The sequence below is a fragment of the Crocuta crocuta genome, unplaced genomic scaffold, assembly GCF_008692635.1.
Source record: "Crocuta crocuta isolate KB4526 unplaced genomic scaffold, BGI_CrCroc_1.0 scaffold160, whole genome shotgun sequence".
Classification (NCBI taxonomy): domain Eukaryota; kingdom Metazoa; phylum Chordata; class Mammalia; order Carnivora; family Hyaenidae; genus Crocuta; species Crocuta crocuta.
In genome coordinates, this window is record NW_027527591.1 from 2,791,365 (window position 1) to 2,814,185 (window position 22,821).

A 22,821-nucleotide genomic window follows, 5' to 3' on the forward strand; every position below is an offset into this window, starting at 1 on the left:
CATCTAAGGATATTTCATTTTAATATATACTGAATACATTCAACCACTATAAACTTGTTCTCTTGATTTTTTTCAAAAACCAGCTGAACCTTCAGCTCTAGGCTATACTGTACAATCTGTAATATACAAAAGTAGACCATTTCAACATTTCAACATACATATCATTATGTACATACGTGCATAAATATGGAAAGAAACAAGGATACAGGATGTATTATAATAGGAAACATAGACCTCTCTAAAGTTTATAGTGGCCTTTAAAACTTCAATAGCATATTGAGACAACACAGGAAATCTGAAAATGGAGCCTTATTAATTTGAAAGATAATTTCATTATATAATTATACAATCTCCATTCTTGTTTCAAATATTGCCACAGACAAATAAAAATGGCTGCCATAGGAAAGATTATGAATTATATTGCCCACCCCAAGGCCAGGAGGATCAAATCACCTGTATTCTATACGAAGAGAAGCCATCATTTCAGTATTGGTCTTCCCACCTGGAAAAGATTAGTAGTACTGGAGAGTAGTGTGGAAGCAGAAAAGTAGTGCATTTTGTAGGGTAACAGACTGCGTTAGGCTCTGTGCAAGGCCAGATATAGCACAAACACATCACCTGTCAACAGTACCTGATGAATCACATCACCACTGATGTTGAATAACTTACTGCTGTCTTATCATTTTCATATAAAATGACACATTGTTCAGGGAAATGTGGTAGCTTACCAAACACCAGTGGTATAAGACATCCACGTTGGAATTAGGGTATCATATTTGATTAAGACTAGAGTTAGAGCAGCTGAACATTGCTGCTGTAATACCGAGTGAACACTCGGGCATGGAAGTACTCGGTTTTTCAGAGGGCTGTTTTGGCAGGTGTTAGTTGTGTTATTTCTGTGTGGCAGGCCCACCACCGCAGGAGCATGGCAGTTCCATGCTAGAGCAGACTCACCATCCTGTACACAAAGCCCTGACTAACCCCATGCCTATTATCCCAGCCAGACTGAATTAGGCAATTATTCCCTCCAGAATTCACAGTAAACGCAAAAGAAATATACATATATTCACATAGAATTTTGTCAATTACTATTGCTTTTTTTCCCCTTTTCCTTATCACTAGTTCTTCTGACCACTCAGTTGGTTTGAAAATTAACCCCCTTAGCAATGTGCTGAAACTGAGCCTGGTGGTGATTTGAGGAAATAGAAATCCAAAACTGATAATTCATCTTTAGACAATGTGTGATACACCTCTGTAGCTTATCAGCATTTCAAAGTACAAGAGTTTAAGAAATTCCTATTAAAATGCATCTGGTATCACTAAGGAAGGGAATGGTGAACTTTATAGCTTTCTAAGTTTCTGGTGTCCATGAATACGATGTAAATTTATCACTAACTTTCAACTGCTGATATTTCTATCACTTGGTGGTTCACTTGGTGGAACAGTGAAATCGCCTGTTAGTACTTACATGGGCTTTTTTTCTGTTCACATTTATTTATCTTGTAGTATTTAACTTTAGTGTTAGAAGTAATCTAAAAATTTTTCAAAGTTCCCATTCAATAATTCATTCTCGTGTTCTTTCTTCCTTACTCTCATTTCCCTCTTAATGGATAAAAGATCCATCAGGCAATTTAAATTCTTCTCTGCAAAGGTATTATGATGGCAGATACCCACAGTTGGTATTTACAGTTCCAGTGATCTTTGAAGACCTATTGGCTTATTTTGGATTGCCAGTCCACTGGGTTTATATCTAAAGAATCAGAAAGCACTGTTTAGTCAGAAGGATTTGTTTTTAACCATTCAGAAAAAACATTTGTGATTATTAGAAACTAGAGAGCAGGGCGCCTGGGTGGCTCAGTTGGTTAAGTGTCTGATTTCAGCTCAGGTCATGATCTCACAGTTGTGGGTTTGAGCCCCACGTCAGGCTCTGTGCTGACAGCCAGCTCAGACCCTGGAGCCTGCTTCAGATTCTATATCTCCCTCTCTCTATCTGACCCTCCCCTGTTCATGCTGTCTCTCTCTCTCAGAAATAAGTAAAACATAAAAAATAATAGAAACTAGAGAGCTAATTTTCTTTCAAATTTAAAAAGATGTACATGATTTTTTAATTGTATACACATAAGATCCTTTTGTAGGATATTAGTTTTCATGTAATGTGTTCAGGATGGGTTTAGCTTAACATGTGTGTGACCACTCTGAAATAGACTCAAATTGGAAATGGCAGTATAATGTCCACCTTTAAAATGTTAAATACGAAGTTACAGATCTGGGTTTGAATCTCTAAATCTGTTTCCTCATCTGACAAATGAAAAATCGTAAAAGTACCTTTCTCATCACAGCCATTTTAGATGGTCCACAGATGGGTAGCAAACTGATTTGGGGGAAAGGGGGCTAAGCTGTAGTTGCATTCATCTTTACCCAATAATGAGGAAGTTTCAATGTCATTAAAGAATGGAGAAGGAAAAAAGGAGGAGAAACTGAACTGTTTTTAAATTTAAGTGCATGCAGTAAAAAAGAGAAAATGTTATATGTGGGATAATATTTTTGAAATATTAGTTGATACATACCCTACCTTCCTCACTGAATCAAACAACTGCATTCCTTACTTCCAGGAGAGGATGAATATAACAAAGAACTAAAACGTCATTCTTCAGCTTTGATGTTCAAAGCTCTCCAGTAGCTGGGAGCAGAATCTGGAAAGCGAGGCTTTCAGATATTATTGTGAGAAAACTGATGTGGGTTCCAATGAGCCAGAACTTAAGTGACTCAGCGTAGCATTTATAGTATAAATGCTATATAGTATAGTATAAATGCTCAAGTATAAAACTTGAGCAGGGATAAAACATGAGGTTTCCCAACACTAAAAGGTAGACAGAGCCTTTAATAAGAGGTGGGTGAGGAAGGGAAGAAAACGATGAACCAGGTGAGAGTCTTATAGGGGTTGGGCAGATTGTCACCTGCTTATATGGGTAGGTGCTGGACCCACTCTCTACCTACCTGCCCACCCCACTATGATTAAACCTCCAGAATAGAGGAGCAATTAAAACACCCATGGCAGGGATACAAATACTTTGTTTCTCAAAACATGGCCAGGGAACACTGTAAGCTCTTAAGAAAATTCCTCATTCACTCTGACACCAAAGCAACATGGCAGAAGGGTCACCATCATGGCTGGGGAAGGCTCTAGACAGATGAGCCAAATGAAGCCTCTCAGAAAACCAGAGTCCACTCTCTGCATGGAAAGCAGCCATGAGTTCTTGAGCAGCCTCTAAGGAAAAACAGGGAAGTGTGCAGAGGGCCTGTGGCCTGAAGAGAGCCAGAGTTGGGGCATGAGGTGAAGTCTGGACCTCTGGACCAGGGACTCCACCAGGCCCAAGTATATCAGCACCAGATGCTGCACATAGGCACAAGCACTAGAAGAGCCCTGCTATCCATCCGTGGAAGGCAGCAAGGACCAGGGAAGACCCAAGAAGCAAGGCACTCTTCTGTGAATGCCAGGATGACTTATAACATGTCCGACTAGATCATTTCTAGAGATAATTGAAGAAGGGACCAGAAAGATAACCTCAGAACTGTACTGAATAAATTAGAAGTAACTTAACTAAGTTGAGGTGACAAGAGCAACGGTGTTTAAGTTACTATTAAGTCTATTCAGTAAGTTTAAGTCTATTTCAGTAATAGAAAAATAAACAATTCTGGGGCACCTGGGTGGCTCAATCGGTTGAGTGTCTGACTCTTGATTCCAGCTCAGGTCATGATCTCACGGTTCATGAGTTCAAGCCCCACACCAAGCTCTGCCCTGACAGCACAGAGCCTACTTGGGATTCTCTCTCTCCCTCTCACTGCCCCTCCCCTGCTTACATGCTGTTTCTCTCTTTTACTCAAAATAAATAAATAAACTTAAAAAAAGAAAAATAAACAATCCATTCTGTCCACATGAGTTATGACTGTAAATTTTAAACCCACTACACTGTCTAAACAAGTATATATTTCTATGTAAAGCAGATCCACTGAGACCTCTTGGAAACTTACTGCCTGTTTCTTCTAAGACACTTTCAAGTTAACAAAAGCATGTAATCAATGCTATGTGCTGAAGTCAATAACTGCCACAGAGGAACAATCCCAGAAATATACAAATCTGACCTACAGCAATATATATTAATGGTTTTTGGTAATTGTTACAAGAGAGGACAGTCATTTATCTTTCAGTAATGAGTTTGCATTCAGCAGAAGAAAAATGAAGTGATTATGCATGGTCCCTCCTTCTTCAAAGGTGCCCTTCATCCCTTTCCCAGCACAAGTGAAGGAGAACACCAGAAGGGAGCAGCATCTCCATCAGTCACTACAGGGCTGGCCGTGCACCTAAGCAATGTGTGCTTCTACAGGCAGCCTTTGTGCCTTTGAAACATTGCTTATTTTCCCACAGCTGTCTGACAGTAGCAGCCGAGTGCTAACTCATCAGAACATGTGGCGAGGACAACCAACATGGCTCTATCAGTCACATTACACTTGGACTAATCAAGGAGCACTCAATAAAGGGCAGCTAAGGACACTGGCTTGATTCAACAGTTCACTGTCTGATTAAACCAAGCACAGAGCATTTTTGCAGTTGGTTTCCCTGTTCCCCAACGGCTTTCCTTTGAAAAGAAGGAGGAACAAAGGATCATTTTTGATTACTCTGAAACGAACTTGTTCCTACAGTCTTTATTAATGATCATTTGATTTATTCCCCTTGGTACGCCACTGTCTGGTACATTATCTCTCAGGTGCCTCATCCAAGAAGCCCCTGAACTGCAAAGCTAGGAAATACTCCAAATGATTCCTTTACAGAATATAGATGAATTTGTATTGTTTTGGAAATTGAGATACACAGCTCAATACCATTGCTTTCGGCCCTACAAAACTAGACATGCATAACTTCCATTGGTAAGGCTATGTCTTGGGAATCTTACTCTTCATACAGGTTGTAACTAAGAACACAGACTCAGGAGCCTAACTGCCTTCTTCAGGTCCTTGACCCACCACTTACTAAATGTGTGAACTTGAGAAAATTGCCTACTTAACTTCTCTGTGCCTCAATTCTAATCTGTATGATTGGAATAATGGTACTGCTTATCTCATAGGTCACAATGAGAATTAAGTAAGTGATTTGTAGGTAAAATGCTTACAATAGTATCTAGCCTCTAAGTGACATAGAAGTGTTAGCTACGTATTTATCATTGTTGTATCGCTATGTTTGCAATCTCAAAACACTCTACCCGTGAGCAGTTTTTATTTGCCCAAACCTCTACCCTAAACTTAAGCCTTCAGAAAACCAAAAAACCCTTTTCATCTTTAGGGTCTTCTTTGAGACCATGAGACCACCATCTATTTAAGGCAGTGCAGGGACAATGATGGCTGGCAGGACCATTTTCTCGAAGACCTTTGTAACCTAGGAGACCTGTTGAACCATGGTCAAAGAGTGTGATCTTCAAGGCTAAGTACTGCATGTGCCTTATCAAAACAAAATAAAAACATGGGGCGCCTGGGTGGCTTAGTCGGTTGAGCGTCCGACTTTCGCTCAGNGACTGTGGCTAAGGCCTGTGTCAGGTTGATAGAGTTCCTCATCAGGTATAAGACACCTGGATAGGAACCTTTTAATTAGTACCAAACTCGCTGGTTTCTTTAGAAATAGCTATCTCCTAAACCAAGGTTTCAATTGAATAGCTTCAAACTAAATATAAGCAATTTAATTTTGTTTTTATGGCACAATAATATTTACAAAATAACTCATTCACACCCAATAACACTAAATAGTATATGACGATCTACATCTCTTAAGGACATAATATTAAGCAATTTCATTGAACAGAAAAATTCAGAATTCTGAGCATCGGCACAGAAACCACTTTGTGATCATCTAAAGCACGTAGCTTTCTTGACCCAGCAAACTTGAACTTCAAAAGCCAAACATAACTCTTACGTCTTACCTACTGTTTGTGCACTTCACGGCACCTGCCTAGTCCTACTAGGAAACAGTGGAAAGGCAGAAAAGCCTACACCGACTTCAGTTTTACACAGGCTATTTTGAAACAAGAAAATTCTTGCTGATTTAGAATTTGGGATCACTAAGTAGAAACCCATTCATTTAGCATTTTATCAGTTTCTTTTTCCATTCTGCAGAACAATTTTTGATCTAATACTTTCCAAGTAACACATTCCCCTTCCAAACGAGTTTAAGGTCAAAGACTAATTAACCTTTTCTCTTTAAGTTTGGAAATACTCCAGGCCTTGTTGCCTTATTTTCAAGTTTGGAGCTGCCTTATAACTCTCCAAAATTAATTATACTTTCCTTAAAAGGCCTCATAGTTCTTTGCAACCTAGTAGAGGCTAATGAAATGGTTAAACTTTCACTCCTGGGGCCCTAAATGAAAATTATGATACATAAATGTAGTATTAATCAGAGCTAACTAATTTTATATTTACTTTTATTTTTTAATGTTTATTTATTTTTGAGAAAGAGAGAGAGACCGCATGTGAGTGGGGGAGGGACAGATAGAGAGGGAGACACAGAGTCTAAAGCAGGCTTCAGGCCCTGCGTTGTTGGCACAGAGCCCAATACAGGGCTCAAACCCACAAACTGCGAGATCACGACCTGAGCTGAAGTAGGATGCTTAACCGACTGAGCCACGCAGGTGTCCCCCAAGCTAACTCAGATTACCAGAAAACTGTGGAATTGTCAGAGTTAACCAAATACTGCACCCTTGAAAGAGATCATCATGTACATGAACCCATCAGAAATCATTGCTCTCTTCACTGATTTAGGAAGCTTGAGTTGCTAATTTAATACACATTAAGATATACATTTTTCCAGCAATTAAATAGGGAAAATTATATTCAGGGTCTCCATCTCAAAAGAACAATGGAGTCCAGAAAGCCAGGTACAGCACAGAATACTGAAAAACAGGGTTATGACGATCTATTTTTGCTTAAATCTTAACATTCGGAACATCCCACAGCATGGGTAAAGTTTCACCTCATATCAAGGCCAAATTTACAATATTGGTCCCTAATCCTTCTTGATAGCAGGTTGTAAACAATTTAAGCAAACCGTCTGTTCAAAACAGATTCTGCTATGAACTCCTCCCCGTAAACAACGTTTTTCCTGCACTCAAAGTTAAGTGAAATTCTCTAATTTTTTTTTTTTTCTCATTCAGTAGGCCAAGTAAAACAGAGCTTGGAGGCATAACTTCCTCAGATTTAAACAAACACTTGAATGCAAAGCTTTGGGTTGGATCGCCTCATTAAAATGTTCCCAATTGATTACTTTTATTGTTCACTTTTTCAGTAAGCATGGAATGATAAGTACCAAAGAAATAGAAATCCTAAAATAACTGGTAAATCTGGACAATTGAGAGACCATTACACAATGCTAAATAGAAACCACAGGAGCTAACAGCTCACAGAATTCTGTTTAAAATTACAGACTGAACATAGAATTATCTGTTCTGCAGAGTTCATATGTTTTCCCCCTGTCTTTGCCTGTTATGACTAAAATTAATTCCCCAGGGCTTTCAGCCCCAAGGCCACGATCTTTCAACTTGCATACAAGTTGCTCTTTTTGTCATCATTTCTCCTATATCAGAAACCAGCAATGTTAAGTCATGTCCTGGAGAATTTTCAAGCCTTGTAGTTTTATTCAAGCTGTGATATGGCAAGAGTATTTGGGACGATATTACCAGTTATTTTTCAAAAGACATATATAAGACTTAAATAAGAATAAACATTAAAAAGTCATTACCTCATGAACATTTCCTGATACTAAGACCATTATTCCCCAATCTTATTGTGCATAACACTGGCAAGGAATGATGGTTAAAATGCAGATTCTTGGGCCACATACCAGTCCCACTAAATCTGAATTGCTACAGTTGAAACTGGCTAGATGCATTTTTAACGAGCACTCTAGTTCTTTCTGAAGTAGATGGTTGTCAGCTACATATCCACCAGAACTAGAGTATAAACAGAGGTTGGGGTAAAAAATAATTAGAGAGGCAGAATTTGTGATGCAGCAGGAAGATTCTTGGAATTTGGCTAACTGCTGACTTTATTATTAGCACTTACAGCTACCACCTTAGGTTAAGCTATGTAATCTTCCTTTCCATCAGTATCTTCAACTGAAGAATGAGAATATTCATACCTACCTCGTAGCACTATTGTAAATTTAGGTTTATAGTGCGGAAAACAGTCAATGAGATATAACTACTAGAAATTGGCTGCCCCGGAAGTGAAGGCCCCTCGCAGCAGGCCAGAAGAAAACATCTTTGCTTCAGGAATTGTGATGTTTATCCTTACGTCTCGCATGTGTATACCAAACACAATGGTCTCTGAAACAGGAGTCGAAAGCAGTCTAAAATGCAAGTTCTAGAGTTAAACCATCTGAATTTAAATGTTAATGCAATCACTTATTTGAGCAAATTAACATTTATGTGCTTTGGTTTCCTCCTCTGTATAATCAGCATACTGAGTACCTGTCTCTTGTAAGATGGTTGGCAGAGTACTAGTCAATGCTCAATTGTTTTTTGCTATTATTGTACCATAGGAAAGGGAATTTAATGGAGAATAGTGAATAATTTTATCTTATAGTTCAAGATAGAGGAAAAATGGATGCAGCTTATTTTATTATTGGAGATCAACAACATTTAGAAATGTAAATTGTTGTCATTTTCAACAAACATTATTCCAGATCAGAAGACTCTAATTCACTTAAAGAGTTCAGGAACTCCATCCATCAAAAATTGTATTTCATTAGTATATAACAACCCATTTTGTAGAGGAATTTGGTAATAGTTTTGCTCAACTTTTATATGTGACCTCATGACTTATGCTGGTCACTAAATTGTCTTCAATAGCAACTTTCCTATCATGAAGGTAATTATAAAATGGTAACCTTTACAAACTTACCAAGGTATTGTAGTATTACACTTTTAATAAAGTGTTTACAGTCTGTAAGCTTTTTAAAAGTTAAGAGCTTAAAATCACTAAAATTCATTATAAGAAACTTGAAATCCATAAGAGATTTAGCTGGTGACAAGATCTGAAAATGCTTTTGAGTGAAAATGTCCATCCTTATATTGAGTGTATATCTCAAGTTGAAATAGAATAGAATTGAACTGACATGGAGCAATGAATGGGCAATAAAATGGAGATAGAATAAGTGCAGTTAAGATGAAACCAAATAAAATCTATACTTTACCCATCCCCATCCATCTCCACAATACTGTCACTTATTATCAGGGTGTCTAATCTAGCTCCTACTTCCAATGTAAAGGAAGACTCTGTCTCTTGCTGCTGGTGGAAGTATTGATCAAGTAGTGAAGAGTAAGCAAAATTATTCTGGAATGCTATCTTTCCAGAATATTTTTTTCCTTTCTTTTCTTTTTTTTTCTTTCTTTCTTTTCTTTTCTTTTCTTTTTTTTTTTTTGCCAGAATCAAGGGAAACTCAGGCTAAAATATCTCTCACTGTTTTCTCTCAAGAGGCTAATGTTTAGGATTTAAGCATCTGTAATGCAATAAACCCAACAACCAAGAGAGGGCAAATGAAAAAAAATCTTTCCCTGGTCTATAAACCTGACTGGAGGAAATAAATAGTGCAAATGGACTCTCTGGTTATGGAAAGAGGTGGCCTTTACAATAGGTTCATTGTGTCAGAGCCATTAAAACTGAAGACAAAATTTTAAACTAGTTCCAGAAGAAAGTGAACATTCCTTAGCAATTCACTCTTTTCTCTCTTGACTTTAATTCAGTTAATATCACAGTGACTTCTTTTGCACCTACTAAGTGCTAAGCCTTAGGAGACTGAATGATGATTAAGCCATGGTTCTTTATGTCCAAAGAAACTAGAAGAGTCAGTACAAAATTAACTCCAAGGAGAGTTATTCTGTTCTTATGGCTATGCCAAACCTGACTTTATATCCAGTTCTATTTCACTATAACTCCCTTTAAAAATCTTAACTTAGACTTCTCACCATTGTGATAAATTCAAATATGCATAAAGCCAAATTTATCTCACCATTGTGATAAATTCAAATATGCATAAAGCCTTCCCCACCACCCCCCCANGCACTCTATATTCCAAATTTTCCCATGGCATCACTATTTTCCCAATCGACCCAGGCTGTAAAAGTTATACTTTCTTTGATTCATCTTTTCCTCTACTGTCCCACTATATCCCACAGTTAGCCACCATATCCTATCAAATATTGCTGAGAATTTACCCCACAACAATCTTTTGCCTTCAATTCCTATTACTAACTGCACTTTATTTCTGAGTTCCTTGACTTTATCTATTACAATTAAAAGCAAGATAGGCTGACAGAGATGTGCCTCACTTACCCTCATGAACTTGAAACTAAATGAATAAGAATGTAATAGACACAGAAGTAGAGCATGCAACTCTTGATCTCAGGGTTGTGAGTTTGAGCCCTACATGGGGTGTTGACATTACTTAAAAATAAAATCTTGGGCACCTGGGTGGCTCAGTCAGTTAAGAATCTGACTTTGGCTCAGGTCATGATCTCACAGTTCATGAGTTTGAGCCCCATACCAGGTAAGCACAAGGCCTGCTTCCGGTGAGCTTGAGCCCCGTTTTGGGTGAGCACAAGCCCCGCACCAGTTGACCATGAGCCCTGCTTTTCTCTCTGTCTCTCTGTCTCTGTCTCTCTCTCTTCACCCTTGCTCACTTGCACCCTCTCTCTCTCAATAAAATAAAATAAAATAAAATGTAAAATAAAGTAAAATAAAATAAAATCTTTAAAAAGAATGTAAGAGACACAGTTGGAAAAGCTTCATAATTCACCAGTTATGCACCCAGTTTCTACACCATTCCTGCCTTTCCTGAGGCACTATTGTTCTTCTTGGAGCTACCTTGGCGTATTTCCAATAAATTACCTTTTTATTTAAACTTACTGATTTCTGTTGCTTGCAACCAAAAGAATCTTAACAAAAGCAAAGGGAAATGAGATTGAGAATGAAATGAATTAAATCAATAAATAGTAAAAAAGAGACAGAATGTCTCTCAGATCTACATTTTTTAAAGCTTAATTGGTACTCTCAATACAAATAAAGATATTATGAATATTAAGTGGAAGTCAGTGTTGAAACCTCTCTTAAGGGGGTCTAAAGTAGCATTGTGTACATTAGAGAGGCTGTTGTAGTGTCACTAAAAAGGTTTCTGTTTTTTTGCTGTGGGGTAAAATTGTTTTATCTCATCACATGGCAACCTAGAAAAACGTGACTCCAGACCATCACCTCCCCTTTGTTCTAATTATATGCCCCCTAAACAGCCACAATTAACTGCTATAACTTATCTCAACATTGGTAACAAAGTGACTTGTGTTGGGAATGTTAGCACTTTAAAGGGACAGCTCCCATTTTAAATGAACAATATCGACATGCATTTAGTTACAATGAATGTCTTCCAAAAAGTGTAATAATTTCTCAAAGAACCAACAAAACCTGGTTTATGGTCCTAACATGCTAAGAAAAATAACCTTAACTGCCACGTATTCAAAGGAAACTATCAGTCTCTGAGCCATTAGTGCAATCTCTTGTCACTGACTCTGATCCCCTACTCCCACTCTGCTGTATCAAATTTCAACATCTGTATAACCATCCCCATCCCCAAAAGACTCTCATGCTCATTCATTTGTTTTTTGGCTTTTTTAATTTTAATCTGTCAAGCACTATAGCAGATAATGGAGACATAAAGAGCACAAAAGATGGATAATAACTACTTTATTAATAACTAATAATTTATTTAAATTATGCTAGTGAATGTAACAAAGAACAAATAGAAGATTCAATTAGGACATATAAGAGGGTCACTTATCCAAGTTAAGGTTATCGGGGAATGCTTCCATGAAAAAATAAGATTAAAGATGAGACCTGAAGTAGGACCCCAGATCCCTCCCTCCAAACCTTCTTCCCACCACTGCCAACTAATTTTTGGTAGAGTACATCCAACACTTCCCCTATGTGCAAAATCTCTGCCTGTTAGGAATATAATTTAATTGAAAAGACCCATCTTTGGGAACCATTGGATTAGGTGATTTCTAAGGTCTCCTATAGAGCTAAAGATTCTATGATTAGTTTTCCATATGTGTATAACATTCCGTCTTACGGGACTCCTATTGGATGGATGTCCTTGATATATGTTTTTAATTTTTTAAATGTTTTTATTTATTTATTTTGAGATAGTGTGAGTGGGGGAGGGGTAGATAGAGAGTGGGAGAGAGAGAGAATCTCAAGCAGGCTCAGCTGTGTCAGCACAGAGCTCCAGGTGGGGCTCAGTCCCATGAACCCCAAGATCATGACCTAAACAGAAAGCAAGAGTCGGACAGTTAACTGACTGAGCCACCCAGTCACCCAAATCTCCCTGATATATTTTTACATAAGAAAAGTAAGTTACAAAGAAATGTATATGGTTACTCCATTTTTAGGAAAATGAAAAAAACATCAGTGTAGTATAGGTGCTTTTGTTGGTATACAATTTTATAAGCATGAAGAAATATGTACAGGGAAGCATGTCAAGCTATTAACAATGATTTCCTAATGGAAGAAAGAAGTAAGAAGAATAAAAAAGGGGGGAAAAGCTATAGAATAACTTACAAATTCCATGATTTAATTTTAAGTAAAAATTCAAACATAAATATCCTATTTATATACTATTTTTAAAAATCTGTAAACACTGAGAATAATATAGATTTTGGTCCTAACAAAATAGAAGTATCATGAGTAAATGACAGTATCGATTGTTGATTAGGTGACAAGACCATAGCAATTTGTATCATTGGTTTCTTTTTTCATTTTAATACTATGCTTGCAATTGAGTAATGTTTAAGCTTGTGATTTTAAATCGATAGCGCTTCCACTCCACTTCAAAAGATCTCTTCAGTTCAGCTTCACCCTCTATCTTCAAGCAATTTCCCACTACTTCCCAAATGTACCCACCAAGCACTTTTTATCAGTAACCTTCAGTTTTATGGCTTTTGTGATAAATTTCAAGGTGTGTGGGGAGGGGGAGAGAGAAAGATTTCTGGAATTCTGCTGTAGCATGCACTGTGCTAGGCTCTTTGCATTCATAAATCCATTGAATCCTTACAATAATGTTTAAATGGAGGTATTTACAATTAAGAACACTGGATCAATCACCCTTCTTCAGCTGACCACACCAAAGGGCCAGAACTTGAGTTTTCATATAGGACAGCCTAATTATAATATTCTTCCTTTATCCACTATGCTTGATCTCCTGTCCTCCTTTCCAAGCTCTTCTCCCATGAGTCTTCCAATGGACTTTTCATTCTAGAAGTCATGATGGACTGCTTGCATTTTCTACCACAGACCACTCTTTCTCTCACCCAATCTCCTCTTCCTGATCATTTCCTTCTTCTCCTCCTCCTCCTCTCTCTGTCTCCCTCTCCTCCTTCATTTACTTGGTTTGGAATATAATACTTTTCTTCCATCTCTGTATCAAGTAAACTTTAATTCTTTTCTTAAGACTCAGTCCAGTTATCCTCTCCTTACACAAACCACCCATGGCATGGTGTAGCCAAACAGACTCAAGCCCATCCTCTGTGCTCCCATTATACCTACTTTCATACCTCTACTGTAACACTTGCCATTGCCATAATTATTTGGTTACTTAGCCACTATGCCACAATCAACTTTCCTACCCCAACTGTGAGTCATTGCTGGCCAGAAACTGTAATAAGCTATTCACTGTAATTTCAGAATCTCATAATGGACTCAGCACAGAGCAAAAAATAAATGCATGCTAAATGAAGAAATAAATGAAATGTTCCCTAGAGTTCAGCACACAAATCCAGGTTCATTTGAAGAAGACAGGTGAATGAACAAAGCAGAATGAACATGATAGTTTGCCCTCTGTTCTTAGAAGATAGCATAGGCTCTCAGATAAGCTAACTGTCTGAGAGAGGTTTTGCATCAGAATAATTAGCTGGAAAGTACAAAGTTTCAGATAAATCATATATTACTTACACGTACAAAATTTTCCATGGTGCACCTGTAAACTGAACCCTAACTCAGGAGTGTTCATTCACCTCAAAGATTCCCTTATCCTTGGTGTGGCGTAGATGCTGGGATCATGGGTATTTCCAACAATCCGGATAGATGACTAATGACAGTAAAGAGCCTCTTTATTTCTCATCCCTACAGGGAAGTAAGACTCTCATTAAGAAGTAGATTTTAGGGGCACCTGGGTGGCTCAGTTGGTTAAGTGTCTGACTTCATCTCGGGTCATGGATCTTGCATTTTGTCAGTTCGAGCCCCACATCAGGCTCTGTGCTGACAGCTCGGAGCCTGGAGCCTGCTTCAGATCCTGTGTCTCCCTCTCTCTCTACTCCTCCCCCACTCACACTCTGTGTCTCTGTCTCTCTCAAAAATAAATAAACATTTTAAAAAGTTTTTTTTAATAAAAAAAAAAGAAGTAGGTTTTATTTCCTGCCAGCCCTGTGGATGAGACTGAGGGTTGAATTTAAATTAGTATAAAAAGATAAATAAATGTGATACTTCTTACTTATATACTATTTAATATAGTTAGGATTACTAGGTGCCAAGCAACATGAAACTCAGTAACTTAAACAAGAAACATTGAAGATTTTGCACAGAAGGAACAAAGAATGAGGCCTTTGGAACCAACAAGAATTAGTCAAGTTCTGAAGTTCTAGGTAACAGAAATCAATGGCACTTACCAGAGTGCTATCTTTGAGCTGGATTCACTCCAATAATTTTCAATCCTTTTGTTACCTAACCTGACAGAGTATCTGATTGTTACAGCATGGTCCTGTGTCCACAAATTGGTGAAGGGAGATTAGAGTAACTTAAATGACAATCCCGTTAAGACTCCAATCAATGAAGGGTATGTTTCCCATAGGAATATTGGAGTGTAGCTATGCAGAAATAATAAAATAGATAAATGGAATTTGGAACAGCAAAAGTAACATTCACTATTGATTCATATCCCTACTTTTCCTTATTTAGAATGTAAGCTCCATGGAGACAAGAACTTTTATTTGTGTGTTCCCCAATATACCCTCATCACTAGAATATTACTTTGCACATAATAAGCTTTCAATAAATATCAGCTAAAATAATTTAATAGTCTAAATCCCTTTGGCTGTAGATATCTATGGGTCCTCAAAAGTAAGCGAATGATCAAAAAGCAAAAGTTTAAAAAAGGATCAAAGCCTGAGGCACAATCTCTGGATGAACAGAACCATATGAAGTTTCCAGAACTTTATGAAAGATAAATACCATAGTCCATGTTGGAGGGCAAGGCATAGGAAAAATGAAGGAAGGAAAATAATACTCATTAAATGTCTACCTTCTGACAGCTTTTATATATGCTTTCTCACTAAATATGGTGCACCAAAATTTCAGGGAATACATAAATTATAGCTAATGACTCCTGCAGAAATGCAATTTTATTTATTTCGTAATTGTGTGTGCAGTTGGCCTTTGACCTGAGGTACCCTCCATTAAGCACATATTTGTTTTGCACAATGGAGTCACTGACTTTGGTAAAGTGCAAAGGGTCAACATCACGGGCCAGAGAAACAGCAATCTTTCTAGCCCATCTCTGCCCCACTCTCAAGCACACCCACTACAAGAAATAATGCCAACCCCTTTTATACGTGCCAACATGAGCATTCTCTCTTTAAACATGTTTTCAGATCAGGCAATCAGGCATGATGTTTTTAAGAACTTCCTTCTCCCCAGCCCCTGAGTGGAAAGAATCTAGTTCACTCAGTCCTAAAAAAAAGACAGCTAGCTTATAGTAGAAAGGTGTTTCCAAATCATTATCTATACAGTTAGATCTAGAAAAGGCCTAAGGAACTTTGTAATATCTAGTCCATGCTTAATTTACAGATGACAAAACAGAGGCTTGGATAAGGAAAGTAAGATGCTCACTATCTCAGAGCTAATTAGTTTTAGGAAGAGTACCTGACTCTGACACTCCCATCTCCAAACTCACCTGTCCTTTTATTTCATCAGTTTGTTTAGATACTGAGATTCTATGGTAGCTTTAAGTTGTTTACAATAAGAAATAATCCATTAACTACCTTAATTATTGATTAAATCTATTTTCCCTTGATTTAATTGTTTGCCTCTTTCAGAATGCCCAATGAAACAGTGTACTTTCTTTTCATAATAAACTTAGGACCCAAAGAAGAATCCCAAATCATGGGTTTGTGATAAGAGGTTTTAAATTTGAGGTGCTCTTTTTCTTTCTGAGGGCTCACCCACACAATAATATGCTTTCTTTCTTCTATCTATGATTGTGATGAGATCCAATGTCCACAATGATCTCTGGAATGTTTTAGATAAAAATAACATCAACCATCCAGATGAAGAAGTCCCGTGATAGACAAGCCAATAGCACCCTCTGGTTGACAGCAGTACAGGCAAGCAACAAAAACTGTAACAATCCAAACATTATATTATAACTGTCAAAAATAAAGTTTTATGATTCCAGAGTGGCTTCTTCCCATTTTGGATTCAAAAGTTCTGGAATGAAATATAATTTTTTGGTCTCCTTTCTTAATCATCATGTCAGTTACATCTCTTAGTTGTAAATTACAAAATCCACTCTGGCTAGTATAAATTTTAAAAAAGTTTATTAAAGGGGCGCCTGGGTAGCTCAGTCGGTTAAGTGTCCGACTTCAGCTCAGGTCATGATCTCACTGTTCGTGGGTTCAAGCCCCACGTCAGGCTCTGTGCTGACAGCTAGCTCAGAGCCTGGAGCTTGTTTCAGATTCTGTGTTTCCCTCTGTCTCTGACCTTCCCCTGCTCATACCATCTCTCTCTCTCTCTCTCTCTCTCTCAGAAATAAATAAAAACAGTAAAAAAAAGTAAAAAAAAAAGTTTATTAAAATGATAATACCCTCGGTATCATTATAACATGATCCATAAAATTTAAGAATAATAAGTTGTACTTCATCAAAATTAAACACATTTACACTTCTACTTACTTTTAAGAAAGTAAAAGGATAAGACATGGACTAGAAGAAAATTTGTAAATCATATCATGGATAAAAGGCTTGTACCCAGAATTTATTAAGAACTGTTATAGCTCAATAAGAAGAGAAATAACATGATTTAAAATGGATAAAAGTATTTGTATAGATATTTCACCAAAGAAGATATACAAATGACTAATATGCACATGAAAAGATGCTCACATCAGTGGTCACTTGGGAAATGTAAAAACCACAGGGAGATATCCACTTGATACCTGCTAGGTGATCTGTAATCAAAAAGACACATAATAGTAAGTGTTGATGAAAACGCAGAGAAACTGGAATCTTCATTCCTGGTAGAAATGTAAAATAAATAGTACAGCTGCTTGGAAATTAGTTTACCAGTTTCTTAAAAATGTAAACATAAATTTAGTATAAGACCCAACAATTCCACTACTAGATAGCTACTCAAAAGACATGAAATGAAAACATATGTCCAGGGATGCCTAGGTGGCTAAGTTGGTTGAGTGTCCGACTTCGGTTCAAGTGATAATCTTCTAGTTCATGAGTTCGAGCCCTGAGTCAGGCTCTGTGCTGACAGCTCAAAGCCTGGAGCCTGTTTCAGATTCTGTGTCTCTTTTGGTCTCTCTGCCCCACCCCCACTCACACTTGTCTCTCACTCTCTCTCAAAAATAAACATTAAACAAATTAAAAAGAAAAGAAAACATATGTCCACAGAAAGACTTATACACAGATATTCATAGAGTCATTATTCATGGTAGTCAAACAATGTAAACAATCCAAATGTCCATCACTTGGTAAATGGATAAACAAAATGTGATATATTCATATAAAAAGATACTATTATCATAAAGAGGAACAAACTCCTGATAAGTGGCTACTGTGTAGATAAACCTCACAAACTTCGTAACTAAAAGAAACCGATGCAGAAGTGCCCGGGTGACTCAGTCGGTTGAGCGTCTGACTTCGATTCAGGTCATGATCTCAGGGTTCCTGAGTTAAAGCCCTGCATTGGGCTCTGCGCTGGCAGTGTGGAGCCTGCTTGGAATTCTCACTCTTTCCTCTCTCTCTCTACCCCTCCCTCATTTGTGCCTTCTCTCTCTCTCTCAAAATAAATAGGTAAACTTAAAAAAAAAAATAAAAGAAGCCAATGCAAATATTGTCTGATTCTATTTAGATAAAATGTCTAGAAAAGGCAATTCAATGAGACAGAATGTGGTAGTTGTCTGGACTGGGGGTGGGAACAAAGATAATTGATTGCAAATGAGTATGAGATCTTCCTGAATTGTTGGAAATGTGCTAAAATTAAAATGATATGATGATGGTTATATAATTCTGAGAATTTATTGAAAATCATTGAAATGTACACTTAAAATGGGTGAATGTTATGGTATATAAATTAGAACTTAAAAATTCTCTTTGAAGACTTTTCTTTTTAGCTAAGATGGAGTAAAAAGGACTGCATACACCCTCCACCATGAAGGAATGACAGCAACAGAAATAACAACCAGTGTATAGGAAGCAACTACTTTTTAAGACAAAGGAAGCAGGCAGTTGAGATCAGCAGTGCCTGACACACTGACTACAGGTGAGGCGAGTGAAGACTTTTCAGGCTTTGGCTTCGGGTGTGGGGGGAAGAAGACTGAGGCAGGGTCCACTGTGCCCCCTGACTTTAGGAACATGAAGCTGAGTCTGGGGACCAAGAGAAGTGAGCGTTCTCAGCGCAGTGTGCCAGCGAGGAGTGAGCTACCCAGAAGAACACTGCAGAGCTGCAAAGGGTCCCCCTCAAGTATTCAGCATTTATGTCTGATGAAATTACCCGGGAGTCCACAGAGCCACATCAATGGCAATTAAACTCGCATGGCATAACCACCTGAGTTTACCAATCGCTAACCACTTTTTAGAGGAGCGAGTGAACAAATCCCAGTAATCTGGATAAAATGTATATTGTCCTGCATCTGATAGAGAACCATGATAGGAAATTATTAAAAATGGCTTGTAGTGACCAAAAACACGAAACTCTCATTTTGGAGAACGACTTGGTTGATTAGTTCACAGTACAGCATAGTCAGAATGAGTTTCAGAAAATACAATTATTTAAGATAGCCTTCAAAGAACCATAATCTGTTTTGTATCATGTATTCCTCAAAGAACTCAAAAGCTATATGCTTCCATTAGATACAAAAACAAAACAAAAAAGAGGGAGGGGGAGAGAGAGAGGGAGAGAGAGAGAGAGAGAGAGCACTGGAGGAAACAGCAATGAAAAAGAAAAGAGGCTAACCTGTGTAAATGGAATAACGGCCATCATTTTTCTTTGTCATTACCTTGACAATAAAAGGTTCGTATGGAAGCTCCTGATTTATGGTCCTTTCCGGCAGTCACTGCTGAACAAAGCCACATTGATTTCCCAAGATCCAAGGTGGGGCAGTTCAAGGCCACTAACAATTGCAACTCACACTTCTGTTAGTTGAATATCTATGAATTGGATCTGACTCAGACCAAATTTATGAATGGGGCTGCTCTTAGCCTACCCGCCTTATCGCTGACAAATAGAAACCTTTACCTTGCCATAAGTCATACACATGTGTGCACCCTGGACTTCTGACCCATCCTGGTGCTAGCTCTCTCGTTGGGAGACCTTATGACTCTCTTTGAAGATTATGCACCAATAAAGCATATTAATCTTTGATACCACTGAAACTTTACCTGCTGAGAACAGTATTATTACAGCAAAAGGACTAAGTTAAAGAATTAGGTTAAAGAAAAGTTCAATGCGTTTGTTCTTCGTTTTCCTTAGGTTGGCATTATAGTACCGTTAATAAAGTGGGATTAAAAATTCCTTTATGAAATATTTCCTCTCTTATAAAACATTATGGGGCAAATATGCAGAGAAATAAAGTAGGGACATAGAGAAGAGTAGATCAAAACTTAGCATCAATGGACATATATTCATCTATGCATAGAAGTAAAGAAGAGAGAGGCTAATAAAAGAATGACAGAAACAAAGCTAGTATTTTGTCGGAGGCCGGCTCCGGCAGGTCCAGGGGTCCCTGAAGGATGGGCGGTGTCAGCGAGAGAGAGAGAGTGAGAGAGCCCCAGGATCCTTTCTGATCACCAGGCAGGCATCTCCGTCCTGTCGGTTTTGGTGTCTTTATTTATAGGTCAAATGTTAACATGGCATCAGGAAATGGAATGTTTACAATGGAGAGCTCTTTGTGATAAGATGTTTTTGGAAAATGTACAGAAATAGGTTTTACAGAAGTCTTCTTGCAGAACTGCCCCAATTATAGTGAGGTTGAGTAACTAAGAAAATAACAAGGTGTTCACATTTTAATAACACTAAGATTAAATCATAGGTTTGTAGATACTCTTATCCATCCTCATCACAGCTGCCAGGGTAAGGGAAGGTGTTTGTGGAAAGTAGGCCTTAGGGAAGGGGCTGCTATACACCATCAGTTAGCAAAGGTGTATGTACTACGTATCTTCTGTTCTTCTCTCTAGGTTAGGCTCTTTGTCTCCAGGCAAGACTTGATTTTCCAGTTATATTCTTTACAGCACTGGAGAGCCAACCATACCTTTAAAGAGTTTAGCTTATTTCCAATACATAGAATAGCCTCTACCAGTGCATTTACCTTTGTGTCTACTTTTGATTTCTTGAATAGCTAGGGCATGAAAGACATTTTTGGTTAGTTGATTTACATGTTGAGCTGTATGAACATCTTGGACTAATGCAACGGTAGAAACAGAATTGTACACGTCTTTTATGAGTAAGGGTCATTAGCCTGTTCATAGCTCAAGGGAAAGTATGGAGGGAAACAGGACCTGCTGGAGACACGATGTCTGTTCCCATAATCAAAAGAAGTTGTTCCACAGTAAGTTCCTTCACAAGGTGCAATCATCATACCAGTGCCAGAGTAAGGGGACAAGTCACTCCCAATATTGATCAACAAGGTACCCTAGGGGTCAGTGCTCAACCAGAAATAATTGAGTGGGGGTAGATATCGGTCATCATCTGATTGGCAAGAGACCGTGCAAACTTGCTTTAACCTCACCAGGAGTTTTCTCGACTAGTGGGCTCAGAATGGCTCCCAACAGTATTTCAATAAATAACTGATAAAGAGAAAGAAAACCTGACAGCAAAAAAATGATAAAGAAAGGAATTGGGAAAAAATTGGGTAAACAAAGAAAAATCAAAGCCTGAAGTATACAGCTGAGCATATCATTTAAAGGCTTTCTGGGGAAGGTGGTGTGGGCTGAGTTTTGAGGGCCAGGAAGGAGTTACGAGAGAGACAGCATGTGTGAAGATAGAAAGATGTGTTGAATCTAAAGAAGTCAGGGTATGACTAATGGGCAAATCTCCCAAATACCATCTGTTAGTTTTATATGCATTGGTCCCTAACTCTGTCCCTTCTCAAGTAACACAAAAGCGAGTCAGGAAAAACAACAAGGATCATCCTCTCAGTTGTCTCCTTCCTAAACTTATTTAAGACTGTGTAGACACCCGCATGATGCCAATCACAATTAAGATGTGTGTCTTTCCTTGATTACCTAACCAATGTATATACCAGAATGCACTTAGGTCCTTCAGAATGGGGGAAAACTGGCTCTGGAGCACCCGTTGAATCCTATGCCAAAGGAAATACACACTTTCTTAATGACTGTCCAGTTAGAGAATCTATCCTTTTTAAAATTTTTTTAACGTTTTATTTATTTTTGAGAGAGAGAGAGAGAGAGAGAGACAGCGTGAGCAGGGGAGGGTCAGAGAGAGGGGGAGACAGAGAATCTGAAACAGGCTCCAGGCTCTGAGCTAGCTGTAAGCACAGAGCCCGATGCGGGGCTCGAACCCACAAACCGTGAGATCATGGCCTGAGCCGAAGTCAGATGCTCAACCGACTGAGCCACCTAGGAGCCCCAAACCTATCCTTTTTTTATGTGGGACTCCAATACGTGACTCTTTACCACCTGAATGAAGGGTGAAGAGAGTATTGCCGGTGGTGTCACATTGCCTCAGCTCAAAGATTTCCTCAACTACTTATCAGCTTTGTGGCATTGAGCAATTGACTCACCCCTGCTAGTGTCCTCATATGTAAAGTGGGGTTAATAACAAAACCCGGGGCATGACATTGGTGTGGGGATTAAAGGATAGAATAGTATGTAAAGTGTTTGAAACAGTATCTAGCAAACAATAAGCACTCAATAAATGTTAACTCCTAAAGAAAGAACTTTTTCTTGTATTTTTCTTTGTTTTTGCATTTTTTTGGTTGGTTGGTTGGTTGGTTTTTTAATGAAGATTGGTATCTGATGCTGCCAGATGGAAACCAGAGAAGAGTAAACAACAAGAGATCTTCACGGATGGACACACACCATGCTTTGCAAGGCTGTTCCAGGCAGTGACCCATCAGTACATGTCACTCGGGGAAGAAGAGAGCACAGTGGTATATCCTGGCACCGGCAGCACAGCATCTCCCTGAACGACAAGCAGCTGGGCTGGAACAAAGCCAGGGAAGGAACGCAATCTCTTTGGGGAAAAAAATCATAACACGTTGTCCTATTTTGACAGCCCGGGGAAAAGAGGCAGCTATCTAGAATAAAGCAGCAAGCGCGCTTTGAGATCTTCCAATGAGATGTAGCAGAGAGGCACACCCTATTATTGTGCAAAACCCCTACTTACACGTACCCCCAGAGCTTTGGCCCTTACCCGAACGAACTGCGTTGTTAAAAGGAGAGGAGTTTGACTGTTTTTCCCTGATAGGCACATAAAATTCTTTCTTTCTTCCTGGAT